Here is a 14,599-nt window from a genome sequence, read left to right as displayed (position 1 = left end):
CATCTTTTGCCTACGACTAGGCCTCTGCCTATAGGTTTTACATCTCCAGGAAGTAACAAAACAGGTGTATTGTCTTCCTTCCTATAGCTCTGCTAGGTGTCATCCTCTTAAGGTCACTAGGATTCTAGTGTTGAAGGCTTGCTGCCACACAGATGGCACTGTTCTATCCTCCAAGCACTTTCAGGGTGCCCTCTAGTGGGTCTGAATCCTGGTTCCACTGCGAACTTTAGGCAAGGAGCTTAGCATTATCCAATCCTCATTTTCTCCAACTACTGGCCCCCTCTAAGGAGGCTGAAGAGTGAAAGCATGTTGAACACCAAGATGCTCTCCAAAGATGGAGTCCTTCTCTTCTGAGCCCCACAGCTCTGCAAGATGGGTAGAACTCAAGGTGGCATTAGGCTCTGAGAGGAGCTCCATCACACAGCTGGCATGGTATGGAGCTGGACCAGAGCCCAAGTCCCCTATCTCCCCACTGTCTTAACCAAAAGCTTACACTTCAGAACCCAAGGCTGACAGCACAGACCTCACACAGCTGTGACCCGAGAAACTGCCATTGCTGATCTAGTGCCAGAACTGCTACCCCATCCCTGGCTCTCCTACTGACTTCCCATGAGATAAGCCTTTTGTTTAAAAAAGCGGCCTTCTCGGCCATGCGTAGTGGCTCACATTGTAACCTCAGCACTTTGGGAGGCTGAGGCAGGTGGATTACTTGAGGCCAGGAGTTCGAGATCAGCCTGGCCAACATGGTGAAAACCCATCTGTACTAAAAATAAAAAATAAAAATAAAAGGCAGGGCGTGATGGCACACACCTGTAATCACAGCTACCCAGGAGGCACAAGAATTGCTTGAACCCAAGTTGCAGAGGTTGCAGTGAGCCTGTTTGTACTCCTGTACTCCAGCCTGGGTGACACAGTGTCTCAAAAAAAAAAAAAAAGACTTTGGCCAGACACGGTGGCTCACACCTGTACCAGCACTTTGGGAGGCTGAGCAGGGTAGATCACCTGGGGTCAGGAGTTTGAAACCAACCTGGCCAATATGGTGAAACCCTGTCTCTATTAAAAATACAAAAATTAGCCAGGAGTGTTGGCATACATCTGTAGTCCCAGCTACTCAGGAGGCTGAGGTGGGAGAGCCTCTTGAACCCTGGAGGTGGAGGTTGCAGTGAGCCGAGATCACGCAATTGCACTCCAGCCTGGGCAACAAGAATGAAACTCCATCTCAAAAAAAAAAAAAAGGAGGCTTCTTGGGCTGACCAAGGTGGTTCCTATAGTCCCAGCACTTTGGGAGGCCTAGGCAGAAGGATTCCTTGAGCCCGAAGGTTCAAGACCAGCTTGGGCAAGATAGTGGGACCCTGTCTCTATAAAAAAAATTTTTAAATTACCATGGCATGCTGGTACACGCCTGTAGTCCCATCTACTCATGAGGCTAAGGCAGGAGGATCGCTTGAGCCCAGGAGATGGAGGCTGCGAGATGGGCTTGAGCCCAGGAGATGGAGCGAGCTATGATTGTGCCACTGCACTCCAGCCTGGGCGAGAGTGAGACACTGAATCAAAAATAAAAGCCATCTCACTTAAGGGCCTTCACACTAGGGCTCCAGTGGAAAAGTAAAAGGGCCAAAGGGGAGTGATGAGAAATGAATACTTGGGAAAGAATAGGCCTCCAACAAGATTCTTCAGTCTTGGTATGCCAAGGCTGGACAATAAGGAGAATCGGACCCCAACCTGAGTCCCATTTACCCATTCTGTACTTTTCACAGAACTTCCCCAGGTCATTGGCACCTGTGACAGTGAGAACCTATACTTGACCATCCCAGTAACTGACCTGCTCTCCTGTTGGGAGCTCTACATGGGACACCAGCTGCCATGCATTTATCCCTCTTCAGACCTCACTGGTGAGAAGCCGGGCTTCTGGGTCCCCATGATGCTTTGTCCCACCTCCCAACCCTGCTGATCCCAGTCTAGAACCACAGCACCGCCCCCATCCTGCATGAAGAAGGCCTTGTGCATCTGCCTTGGTGAGATCTTTCTGGGCTCACTGGTCTCTACCCTCTGGGGAGATGATCGAGACCAGCTCACACTGCTGTGTGTCACATCCATACCTTCTAGGGGAAAACTAACCCCCCTCACCTCCTATGTGAAGTCTTAGGCTTCAGAGCCCATTTCAAATGCTGTTTCTCCTATAACCACATAGCCTACCAACCAGAGGATCTCCTTTCTGGTTCTTCCCTCTCCCGCAACTTTTTCCTTTTGAACTCTCGTAATCAGAGCCATAATCATATTCTGCCTTCCACTAGTTACTTGTCCTTGACTGTTTCTTTATTTTCCCTTCTGAGCTGACTTTCTTGAAGGCAGGGCCCCCAGCCTGATCACCATACCTCATGTGGTAGTATCCAGGTTTTGCCTTCTGCCCTTCAAATAATACATATAAAAATGAACGAAGTTCAATATTTATCCACAACCTAGTTGATGGCCTAAGAATACATTTTAAATGGGTATGTCTGAGGTCACTTGTGACAAGCCCTGGGGTCAGGAGCCAAGTCCTACCTCAAGGAGCAGCATAGAGGCCTAGTCCAGCCTAGTCCAAGGACTGCCAGATAAAATAGAAAACAGGCTTTGATCAAAATATGGCTGGAAACAGGATGGTTGTGAGAACTATGGTTGTGTTCCTAGTGTGCTTCCCTAGTGGGACTGTGGCCATCTCTACCATGATGGCCACAGACCTTCCATTGACATGTGCAAGGCCACACTGAAGGACCACACCTGTAAGCCAACAGAGTCTAGCAAGAACCAAGCTGCCTTCCAGTTTGACATCACCAGCCGTGTTATCTCAGTGAGGGTGAGTAAGGCAAAAGGGCCACCTGCTCCTGCCAGGCCTTAGTGTACCATCTAAGCTTTTGCTTCTCAGTCCTGTGTTATTGTTCCATTTTCAAACTGCTGATAAAGACACACCTGAGACTGGGCAATTTACAAAAGAAAAAGGGTTAATGGACCCACAGTTCCACGTGGCTGCGGAGGCCTCATGATCATGTCAGAAGGTGAAAGGCATGTCTCACATGGCAGCAGATGAGAAGAGAGAACTTGTGCAGGGTAACTCCCCTTTATAAAACCATCAGATCTCATGAGACTTATTCACTATCACAAGAATAGCACAGGAAAGACCTGCCCCCATGATTCAATTACCTCCCACTGGGTTCCTTCTACAACATGTGGGAATTGTGGGAGCTACAATCCAAGATGAGATTTGGGTGGAGACACAGCCAAACCATATCACCCGTGTTCTCCATATGCTCTAAAATCCTGGGTTATTTAGTTTGAAGGTGACTTTATTATATATGAAAAGGGAATCATGTATGAGAAGGAAACCCTTGCTGTGAAGGGCTGGCCCACAATTACGAGCTGTCCAGACTACAGGTGAGATGGCCGCTGTATGAATGGAAGTCACCTGTGCCCCTGAACTTCATCTCACTGTTGTCCCCACCCCCCTCCTCAGGAAATTCCAGCTGACTAGGGAAGAGAATCCCAATGTATAGTTTGCAGCAGGAACTCAAAACATCAGTGACAGTGCCCCAAAATGCTTCAGTTTCCATGTTCTTTTTCATTTTTGATGTCCTATTTTACTTCCTTACCTAATACTTATTATATTGGAGGTATGATGTAAATTGGAGTAATATTGACAGACCTTCTTCTTTGATAGACTAAGCAATGTTGCTAGAAACAAATCATCGCATAACTAGATCATGATCCACCATGCACATAGCCCACCAACCAATGGAGAAGACCAGCAGAACAGATAGTAGACTATCTCTTCCAGCCTTAAGCCCCAATGCTGTCATTCCGAAGTTGAGACTTTGAAGTCTCTTTGTCCCCGTGGTCCAGAGTCTCTTTGCCTCATCTTGTCCATGAACTAGAGTTCCCTTGAGTCCTTTCTTGCTCTGCAGTTCTACAAACCAGTGAGCCTGATCTTGCCTCCATGCTTGTCCTAGGCTGATGCTGCTCTGCTACTACTCAGTTAAAGAAACATTGGCCCAAGAGGACAGGCACAAGGATGGGTGGAGGAAGAAAGCTGTTGTGCCACCAGGAGATGGCACGGTGGTATGGCAGTCCCAGATCCGAGGTCAAGGGGTGGCTGGGGAACAGAGGGAGAACTTTGAGTATTTCTGCCTGGGTGCCCTAGGCTTGACATTCTCTCATTCAGCAGGGCCTCGGAGGGAGCAGACAGACACTGGAGATCCAGGCAAGAGTAGCTAAAGGTAAGGGGTGTTCTGGAGTTTACTTTGGGGAACAAAGGGCAGAAGAAGAAAGTTGTCCATGAGTTCACCAAGCCCCTCCTCTCTTAAGATGAGTCATTCAGTTTCACCATGGGGAGATGGTCATTGTGAATCAGCCATAGTCAACACTCTTTGAGGCAGAACTGATGAGCTTTGCAGATGCCTCAGCAGAATTACTCCTGGACAAGTGTTGGGTGTCAGAGTCACCAGAATTTGATGGCAGCCCCCAGTGGAATGTCATAATAAATATGTATCCTCAGCTAGCAGCTGAGAGGGCAGAACCAGAACCCCAATCCTACCAGATATAGCCCAAGATTCTGTAAGAATATCTTATGTGCCAGAGCAAGATCCCCAAAGTGAGGACCTGATATGGTTAGGCTGTGTCCCCACCCAAAATCTCATCTTGAATTATCCCCACAATCCCCACATGTCAAGGGTGGGACCAAGGGTGGAGGTATGAGGGCAGTTTCCCCCATGCTGTTCTTCATGATAGTGACTCTCACGAGATCTGATGGTTTTATAAGTGTCTGACATGTCCCCTGCTTGCACTCCCTCCGTCCTACCACCCTGCGAAGAAGGTGTCTGCTTCTCATTTGCCTTCTGCCATGATTGTAAGTTTCCTGAGGCCTCCACAGCCATGCAGAACTGTGAATCCATTAAACCTCTTTCCTTTATAAATTACCCAGTCTCGGGTATTTCTTTATAGCAGTGTGAGAAGGGACTAATACAGGACCCAGTCTCCCAATAGATCTGAGTGTCATCTGAGCCTACCAAAAGAGACTTCCATCACTTCTGTGCAGCTTCTCAGTTAGGAACTTCCCCTGACTTCTAATAGCCTCAAGCCCCTGCCCCAGTCCTACTCACACTTCCTTGTGTATAAGAAAGGGTCAGCTAGTCCTCACCAGTCCTGGGATAACTACTGGAATGGACACAAGGTTTCTCCAGAGTGCCTCACTCCTTGTTTGTCTCCAAATTCTTCCTGACAGCTGCAAAAAGAATAACCTGTTGGAGGTAGACTTTTCCCCTATCTCCCAGGGTGAGAGGGTCCTAAACCCCTCATTGATCAAGAAGCTGGTGAAGTTTGTGGCATCCAGATTCAAAGAGGTGAGATCTCAGAGAACCAGAAAGGGCTAAATAGGAACCTAGATTCCCAGTTATATGGCCAGTATGAGGACACTGAGCAAAGTCCCTGGGAGCCCCAGGTCCCAAGTACTTCCTAGACTTTTATAAAGAGATCTGGATGACAGGTCCTGCTTGGTGACTTGGCATCAACATTTAGAAGTCAAGTCTGACAGATGGCAACTGGTAACCAGATTAAGCATGGAGGGTGGGGACAAGGCAGTGTAGCATGAGTGGGACCCTAGCTGATCCTCTGCTTAGTCAGTTGTTGCCTGTGTGACCTAAACAGGTCACGTCTCCTTTTTGAACCTTACCACCTTCTGCAAAATGGAGCATTAACATTAAAGTCACTGAAGACTTCAGAAGTAATAGTAAAGCATCCAGTAAGTAGACTTCCTAATAGGAAAGGAAACTGACTCATTCCCGACCAACACCCTCAGAATAACCCCATTTCATGCCTAGATGCAGGAGGAAGCTCATTGTCTTCCCCATCCCATTCTCACACTTTAACTCCTCCTCTTGTCTCCTTGAAGAAAGCCTGCCCTCTTACTAAAGCCAGGTGGGATGAGGTCCCATAAGGCTTCTGTCTTAGGACAAAGTGTGGGTGGGAAGGAATTGGTGTTGGGTCACTCTTGGTTTCTCAAGGCCCTGACATGGGAACTTTTGTTCCTGCTAGAACAGAATGGCCTCTGCCTGCACAGAGCTTGAGATGCTGTGGAAGCTTCCAGATCCTTGGCCCCTTAAGGTTTGTCCTGCTGTAATGCTTAGTCTTCTGCTGTTCACCCACTTCTATTCTCAGGTGTATCTGTACCACCTGACCCAATCCTGCCTACACTTGGACCCTGATGGGCATTGTAGTGGCCAGTACTATCCAGAGGAGAGAGGAGGAGGTAAGAGCAGGCCCCTAGCCACGTATCCAGTAGCAACACTGAGACGTTTCGCCCCAAAGGTCCTGCCCACAAAGTCCTCTGCACTTTCTCCCTCTGTCCCTCCAAACAAAGTCAACCTTCTGAAAGCTGCCTCAAGTCCTGACCAGATGGCACCCTCCTGCAGAAGTCCTGAACAGCACTCTGCACATCATGCCTACGTCTCAGCCTGAGGAACTCTTGAAGAGGCCTTTCTTCCAGAGCTGAGTGAGTTCTAAGAGCTCTTTGGCCAAAAACCCCTGGCTCTTGCCCATCACACTTGCCTAGTGTCTGGCTATGATAATTTTCAGGCGTTTTATGAAACATTTAACAAGTCTGATTACCCTTCTAGGAGACAGTCCTAGAATAGAGGTCATATGAACCCAGATCTTAGTCCTCCTGCCTCAGTGACTCCCTCAATCCATACACACCTTGAACTCAGGCCACAAGAGAGCACTTGACCATCTGGCTCTGGTTCCAGTGACTCCAGAACTTATATGCCCATACGCCAGAAGATCAAGATCTGAGTGGGAACTGTGGAAAGCATGTCACATGAGCCCCTGCCGCCCTTGAAACTCTGCCTTCCTCCTCCTTAAGGAACAGTACCTGAAGGTACTGGCGGTGGCCCTGGCTGGCCATCTTGCTTCCTGGTCATGGTGATGGCCACTGTGCTGGTCCTGTCCAAGATGACCTGTACATCATTCCATGAATGACACGTGACAACAGATTCCCAGTGTAATAAGCACATTTAACCCAGCACATGTCAGCCCCACTGTTCTGTTGGAAGTGTTCTATTTCACTGATCTTGCCTCTCCTAAAACAAGGGACAACAACTGGCACTCTGCTGCAGAGGCCCTTGAAGCCTGTTGGAATTTTAGTGAAATGAGATGCCTGACTTAAGCCGTGTTGCCTGGCTTCTCAAGTACCAGCAGACCTATTACTAGCAAGGAAGAAAGCAAGAATGGTTATTGCATCCTAGAGGCATTTAGTGGAGGAGAAAACTGCCCTGGTACCACTGTAGCCCTAAGTGCTGCCCAGAGTTCTGAGCTCTCAATGAGCACTTGGAACACGTCTGCCTGCAGCCTCCCTACCCTTTCTTATGACTTGTCCTACTTGTCAAGCCCAGGTTGTCCCACTTCTCCACATGAGTCTTTCAGTGACATCTGTGTGACCATCTCCACCCCCTGGGTAAATGCTCTGTGCTGGGAGTCCATAGAACACAGTCTGACTTAGAGATTCTCTGGCATGACTTTCTTCCCCATTGTGTGCGCTGATGGCCTTAGATGTAGGCCTCTTGTTTGGGGCCCTTCCTGGCCAGACCCTGAGGCAGCCTCCAAGGAGGGTGGTAAGAATGGTTCCCTAGAGCCCAGTTACGGAGTCTGCCTCCTTTCTAGATCATGCTGTAATGGACTGAGATCTCAACTCGGCCCACACTCTTTCCTGGCCTACACAGCCGTCTCAGAAGGGCAATGTTTCTCGCTGTTAAAGCGGGTGGTCCCTCTTGCTAACCTAGCTGAGCAATCAGGTACTGGTTAGCTGTAAGGCCTGGGAAGTGGGGGGTGTACCCATTGGCCTTGGTGATGAAGACAGCCAGGTCTCCAAGTCCCAGCCGGGACTCCTGCTGGGCCATAAAGGCTTCAATATGCTGGCTTCTCCCCCACTGAGGACCTCAGGCCCCAGTTCATTATCAGGATTTTAGAAATACCAAGAGCATCAAAAGAACAGAAAAGAGGCCCTTAAGGGACCCCTAATAAGATAGAATTTGCATGTCCTCATTGGACTAGAACCCGAACTGCTTTAAAAAGCAAAAGGCCCTTGGTACAATCTGATGGATGTGAGTGTACAGAGAAGAGAAAACACCTCTGAGAGGAGTGAGAGGCCTCAGTAAGGAAGTTGCAATCTGGAGCCACCTGGACGGCTCAGAGCTCTATAAGCAGGAGAAGCCAAGGGCATAACACACAGTAGTGCAGGTGTCAGCCAGGAATCAAGGCTATGACAGCTGGAGTCCGGGGCCAAGAACTGCGGGGGGGAAGGAGAAATGCTTGTTCCCCCAACTCCTATCTCCTGCCATGGGTGTGGACCTCTACTAGCTATGACATTCCTACCATCTCTCTGCCTCTTCCCTCTCTCTTCTCTCTGCCCCACCCTGGGGCAGACACAGTGACTTCCCTGATGCTAGGGGGAGGGGATGGTGTGGGTTAGTGTAAAACAAAAAAAGAAAAAAACAAGCTGCATAGCTCAGCCCCTTCCTGCCTCCCCTCACTCTCCTGGGGGTGCCTGCTTTCAGAGTCTGTGCAGCTCGTCTCCTTCTTACCATAAACCCTACCTGAGCAGCAGCAGCTGCCACCCACACCCTCCCCTGCCCTCACGGCAGTGCCTGCCACATCCAGGACCATGTCCGAATTCTGAGGCTCTGTTGTTTGAGTTCCCCCTCTAAGCTGCATCCTGCAACCCAGTCCTATTCCCAAAGAAGCCCAACATCCCCTCTGGATCTGCCTGTCTGCATTACCATTTGGTTCAAAACCCAATGCTGTTTACTGGGCCTCTCAGGACACCAGAGAGGCTGGGTTGGGGAGGACTGGTGGGCAAGCAGTCCCCTCCATTCTGCTAATGCCTGGGACATGAAAGTTGTTCCTGTTTCCATGAAACTTGTATCCTTAATGTTCCTTTTGACTTGAGCTAATTCTGAGTAAGTTTTTGACCCTTGCACCTAAATTTGGCCCGAGGCAGAAACAGCGGGGATTGGCTTCTCTGATGGCTGAGTCACTTGTCTTCCTGTTTTCTCCCTCATGTTCCACTTCTTGTAGGCGTGAATTAAAGTAGAACCAGGCAGGCAGCACTCTCCTGTTGGTGACCAGCGTTCCACAGTAAAATGGGGTGTGACAGCAGCTGGCAGAGCAGCAGCCTGCCTGGGGCTGTGGGCCACATCCCCCCCTCTACCCCAACCAAGCAGCCAGCCCTGCCCTGGTGCCAGGCGCCAATCAGCTGAGCAAAACAGGCTGAACTCAGGCCCTGCAAGGCCAGGACGGTGCCTGTCAAGAACTCCTATTCCCTCCAGGGCAAAAAGAGGGAGGACCAAGGCTTGCGCTGAGCCGAGGGGCTTCCCAGGATGCGAGACTTTGTTTCAAAACTGAGCCCTGGGCAAAATGGGGCAAGTTGGTCACCCTCCACGGAGTTTAGGTTTAAGGAAAAGAATCTGGGACCCTCTAGCTTTGACTCCAGTCTAACATAACTCTGTGATTGTCCCTTTAGTAAAACAGAAATAATGTCAGTCTTGAAAGAATGTCATGAGGCTTACTTGGGGACACATGGAAATGGCAGGCATTTGTCTTGCTGGAAGGTTCTCCAGTTTCCCCACCCCCTATTCCAGGTAGGTTGCTGTCCTCAGTACCTGAGGTTTTGTGTGAAATCACCATTCTCCTTCCCATGATTGTAAGTCAGATTACAAGCAGCATTTGAAATGTGATTAGGTCTATGTCCCTTGTCCCAACATTCTTTATGCCAGCTTTCATTCCCACAGCTCCAGCTGGAGACATGCACCCTGCAACTTAGCTGCACCTTGGGGTGTCCTGTCTACTGCAGGATGTCTTCAGTGCCTGTAACATTCTTCTCCAAATTAGGTTTCTGGGCCTTTGCATATTTCATCACAGGGCTGGGCCCATGGGACTCCAATCTGGGAGGATGATCCTGGGCACAAAATTGAATCTTGAAATAGCTCTAAGCTTTGCCATCAGGATTAATGAAAGTAAGTGTACACCGGGGAATGCTTCACTAACTGGAAATCACTATCATTCTTAAACTGAGAACCGGAAGGGCTAGATGTGGTCATAATTCTGTTAACCAACTGCATAACCTTTAAGCCAGAACCTTTACCTGTAAAATAAAGAAGTAGATGATTTCTCTAGTTCCTTCCCACTCAAGTGTCCTATGACTGATTAAAATTGTATGTCCATTAAGCAATTCAAAAGAAATTATGTCTGGCTATCTGAAAGCTCACAGCCAGCCCAAGGAGGAAGCGCACTAAAGGCAAGGCCCGGCTACTCCCCAGCCCAGGACTGCTTGCTGCTGTGTTAATTGACGATGATGGAACAAAGCGCATTTTATGAGAGTTCATGAGTAGGAAGTCCAAGGAGCCTATACATTAGTCACGTCTGAAAATCTTCCTTGCTGGTCCTGCAAGCCAGAGGAGCTGGCCACTGCCACTTGCCCAGATGAAGGACATATCGATCCAGAAAAGGGAACAGTTAGCCAACATTGCTTTATTTGCTCAATCGCAATAAAAACTTTTTCCAGGGAGAAAACCCACATAAAACTATTGGAGACAGAATTCTGGATCAAGTCAGGCCACAACATAAAATTACATGGTAACAATGGTCTCCAATTTGAGAGAAGCAGCATAATGTGCCCCAACCTCCCACAAAAACCTCAAACCCTTGAGAGACTCGGGAAAACAAAAGAAGGTCATCTTCCATCAGCCCTTTCCCCCTCTCTCCTTCTCCCCAGACTCCCTTATGCTTGTACAGGGCAGGGAGGGGAAAGGAAAACTGATCAGTTACCCTGGGGCGTCAATCACCCTGTTGAAACTGGTCTGAGTGCCAGAGAGACAACCAGCATGGCTCCTGCCTTCAGGGTCCACATCTTGAAGAGGGAGACAAACACATGAAATGGAAAAGCATCCTGGAATTAGATGCTGGGCCAGATGAACTGGAAGTAGTGCTCAAATTTGAGTGTGCCTTAGACTCCCCAGGGGCCTTGTTAAAACACAGATGGCTGGATTCACTTGGTTTGGGGTAGGGCCGATATTCTGCAGTTCTAACACCGTCCTAGGTGCTGCTGGTCCATAGATCATGCGCTGAGAACCAGTGCTACAGACAGTGCTCCCCATACCTTAATGTGCATACGAACCACACTAAGTCTGGGGACCTGGGTAAAGTATAAGCTGATTCAGCAGGTCTGGTACAGGGCTGGGGGTCTGCATTTCTAACAAGCTCCCAGGTGATGCCAATGCTGCCAGTCCATGGTCCCCATTCAGTAGCAAGGGTGCTCCATCTAGACCAGAGTGCGATGGAAGTTAGAGAATGAGATGAGTTTGGGTTGATATTGGCAGGGAAGGTTAATGGTAGTTCCTGGGACTTGGGCTGGTCCCTGAAGAATGAGCACGATTTAAATAAATGAAAAGGCTATATTCTGGGAGAGAAACTTGAGCACAGACAGGGCAGTGGGATTGAGAATAGCAAGGATAGAGGAGTGGATACTGGCCATTGTCACAGATGAGTGACAGACCGAGGCTTGGGGCCCTGCATGCAGGCGCCTCACTCCGTCTGCCTCCACCCCACCCTCCCCAAGCAAGAGGCTGGTGCAGTTCCAGTAAGTCTACTGGCAGCCAGTCTTCATAATGGAAATAATTATTGTTCTGCGAGTCCCAGACTGACAGCTCCCAATCCTGCCTGCTCAGCCAACTGGGTTATTTTTTCACCTGGCTTGTTAGTAATGGTTTGTTGTTCAGCAGCATGAAGTGACTCCCACTTTTCCTTTCCAATCTCAAGTCAGAGAAGCCTCAGTTCTCCAAGAGTTGAGTGTCTCGAAGCCACATAGGGTGGTTATGAATTTCTCAGCAGGCAGCCAGAGCAACGAGCATGTTCTATACGGTGCTTAGTCATGGGTTCCTCTCCTGATCCAGTGAGGGCCATGATCAGATAAAGGAATAATAGCCCCTTCTTTCCCCTCCCCTGCCTCGGAAGTCTTTCGTTTTCAGGTTTGTTCTAACAAAAGGCTCACCTTTTCTTCAACAGAGTTGCATTTGTAGGTACAGAAACATGAGAGCTCATGTGCAAAAAGCCTGTCATTTGAAAATGAAACTAATATTTATTGGGTTTCCCAGCAATGCTGTAACAAGGCACTACAAACTGAGTGGCTTATAACAGAAATTTTCTCAGTCTTGGAGACTGGGAAGTCCAAAACCAAGGTGTTGGCAAGGCCATGCTCCCTCTGAAGCCTCTAGGGGATGGACCTCACCCCTGGGGAGCTGGAAACCCTTCCTTGTTTTTTCCAGTTTCTGGCATCCCTGAGTGTTCCTTGGCTTGTGGCAGAACCACTCCAGTCTCAACCTCTGTCTTCACAAGACATTCTCCCCAGTGTCTGTGTCCAAATTTCCTTTTCCTTGTAAGGACATCAGTCACACAAGGTATCTGTAAGGACCCACCCTACTCCACCTGCATCTTCTTAACTAATTAGATCTGTCATAACTTTATTCCCAAATAAGGTCACATTCTGAGGTACTGGTAGTTAAAACTCCAACATATCTTTTTGGGGGGCCCAATTCAACTCCTAACAGGTACCTTCATAGTTTATAACGTTATATTATCTGCTGAATTTGACCTTGTCTTTTAGAGGGGCTTTTTCCTCTAAACTAGAATAGCCACTCAGGTGAACAGAACTAACAGTAATTTTTTTAAGATGTGACTAGCAGCAATAGGAAAGGGAGCCTTTAACCCTTTGTTTCTAGTTATTCTGGCTAAAAATGGTTAGCTCTAGAGAAAAATATGAAAGGCGGGGGGTCTTTTTATTTATACCTCCTGCATTTTTTTATTACCATAGCCATGTATTAATTGTATATCAAGAAATTGGCAAGCACTTTTCATGCGGCTTTAAAACTTATGTGTCAAAGCAGAATAAGGTAGACTTCTAAGTTCTTACACAAAAGAATGTTCAAAATAATGTGATTTAAATTACTAAATATGTATACCATAATTCTGTGCATATACCTGCATACATGTGCCCATGTATTTGTACAAAGAAAAAGGCCTAGAAGGATAGACAGGAACTGCTTTTTACCTTATAATCTGCAGGTTTTGCCACTTTTAAAAGGAGTACTTTTTGCATGTGTTTAAATTTAATGTGATGACCTTCCCTATACTTCAGCCAGAGCTCAATTAAGCCTCCACAGACTCCAAACAAGAATTGTTGAATAGTTTAAAGATATAGGCGGGCCGGGCACGGTGGCTCACACCTGTAATCCCAGCACTTTGGAAGGCCGAGGCAGGCGGATCATGAGGTCAGGAGTTTGAGACCAGCCTGACCAACATGGTGAAACTCTGTATTTACTAAAAATACAAAAATGAGCTGGGCTTGGTGGCACATGCCTGTAATCCCAGCTACTCAGGAGGCTGAGGCAGGAGAATCCCTTGAACCCAAGAGGTGGAGGTTGTAGTGAGCTGAGATCACGCCACTGCACTCCAGCCTGGGCGACAGAGCGAGACTCCGTCTCAAAAAAAAAAAAAAAAAAAAAAGAAATAGGTAACAGAAGAAAAAAAAAAAAACTGAAGCTTTTCAGTCCCCCTTGGCTCTTATTCCTGCTAGAAATAATGTGACTATGTAATAATAAATTCTGCTTAAGGGTTGTATTAGTCCGTTTTCACACTGCTATAAGGAACTGCCTGAGTCTGGGTAATTTATAAAGAAAAGAGGTTTAATTGACTCACAGTTCAGCAAGGCTGGGAAGGCCGCAGGAAACTTACAATCATGGCAGAAGGGGAAGTCAGACGCCTTCCTCACAAGGCGGTAGAAAGAAGAATGACAGAAGGAGGAACTTGCCAAACACTTAAAAACCATCAGATCTCGTGAGAACTCACTCACTATCACGAGAACAGCATCCGGGAAACCGCACCATGATTCAATCACCTCCACCTGGTCTCTCCCTTGACACGAGGGGATTATGGGGCTTACAATTCAAGATGAGATTTTGGGTGGGGGCACAGCCAAACCATACCAAGGGTTTTTTGTTGTTTCTTCAGTAGTAGGGCCAAAATGTTTTTTAAAGTTAAGCATGATTCTTACAAGAATATAGAATGAAAACCTGAAAAATGTTTAACTCATTAATAGAGAACCGCCAGCGTGGTAAAAGAGCATTAGCATAACTGAGTACTTATGGCCCATGAGGAAAGAATTTGAGAATAAAGTTGCTAGGTTAAATACAAAACTGGTTAAAGTTCTTCAGGGCAATACAGCCAAAACCTTCGGGGTTATCTTTTCTACCAGAGTTCATTTGCATCTCCTCTGGACAAAAATCTGCAAGTTATGTGCAACCTCCCAGAGTCTGGGCCCTAATCAAGAGTAAACAGAAAATCAAAGGCACACACACGGCCCCCCGAGAGAATTAAACAGTCGTTGACTGGGTCTGCTGGTATGATATTGAAATGACATGCAAATCCTTTTGCCTTATTTCTAAGTATTGGATGCTTTTTTTGACGTAAGATAAAATTTACATATTGGCAGCTGTAGCAATCTAGTTTCCAAATGGAGTTTGCT

The sequence above is a fragment of the Macaca fascicularis genome, chromosome 13 (assembly GCF_037993035.2).
Source record: "Macaca fascicularis isolate 582-1 chromosome 13, T2T-MFA8v1.1".
Taxonomy (NCBI): Eukaryota; Metazoa; Chordata; class Mammalia; order Primates; family Cercopithecidae; genus Macaca; species Macaca fascicularis.
Note: the sequence above shows the minus strand (reverse complement) of the source record.